This window comes from Octopus bimaculoides, chromosome 18, assembly GCF_001194135.2.
Source record: "Octopus bimaculoides isolate UCB-OBI-ISO-001 chromosome 18, ASM119413v2, whole genome shotgun sequence".
NCBI classification, from domain to species: domain Eukaryota; kingdom Metazoa; phylum Mollusca; class Cephalopoda; order Octopoda; family Octopodidae; genus Octopus; species Octopus bimaculoides.
The window spans coordinates 3,671,460-3,672,582 of NC_068998.1; positions in this window are offsets into that span (position 1 = coordinate 3,671,460).

The following is a 1,123-nucleotide window of genomic DNA, read 5'->3' on the forward strand; positions in this document are numbered from 1 at the left end:
ACACACACACACACACACACACACACACACACACACACACACACATCTGCATCAAAGTTTATGATGTAACTGAGATTAAATTATGAAACAGCTGTCACCACTACAGACACGTTTGATTTTTTTTGCCTGTAACTTCTCCAGATTTTTTTTTTGTTTTGTATACTCTACAATGGAAACCTTAGCATAAGAGCATCCTGGGTTTTCAGCTGCATCGTCCTGTTAAATTACATCGTCGATTGACCCTTTCGTAAGACTCTAAGTTGTTACCACATGAACCCTTGGTAACAAATATCATTTGCCTCAGAATATTTATTATCAAATCAATAAAAAATGTTTGTATTTTGTGACAATTCCTTCCCAAAATCTCAACGAGTTTGTAACCTTACACTCGAAACAAACTTTTGTAAGTTTATAGAAAATAAATTATCAGAATAAAAAGTAATTGTAATAAAAATAATCTCGTAAATGCCCAGCAAGATAATAAAAGACAAGAATAAATAAACACGAATAAAGATAAATATTTAAATTTAAATATTTATTAAGGTACCATTATCATGTCAAATATCAATTTTCAAAGAAAATATAAAGTTTACGAATATGAAAATAATCATTTATAAAAAACAGTTAAAATAATATGACTAATCTGTAATAATTTTTTTTTGTATCTCGGTGGGGTCATAATGCCAATAATAAACACACGTACCTGTTCTTTTTCACTTCTTAATGACCTATTTGTCAATTGGTTAATTATTCAATCAATTAACTAATTGACTGACTGATTAGCTTTCGGTTAATTAACCAAGCACTTAGGTTTGTCAAAGCCCTTTCGTCACCATTCACGTCACCTCATCGATGACATGCCTTCTCGACTCTAGGCCTGTTTTAGGTCTTTTAACTTTAAACTTTTACCTTTCGCTTGATTCAGGGATTAGACTGCGGCCATGCTGGAGCACTGCATTGAAGAATTCTTAGTCGATTGAATCGACCCCTGTACTTGTCTTTTAAAGTTTGGTACTTATTCTGTCACTTGAGCCGAACCGCTAAGTAATGGGGACCACATCAACAGCCGTTGTCAAGCGATGGTGAAGGACAAACACAAAGACACACACACTAGTATATATAT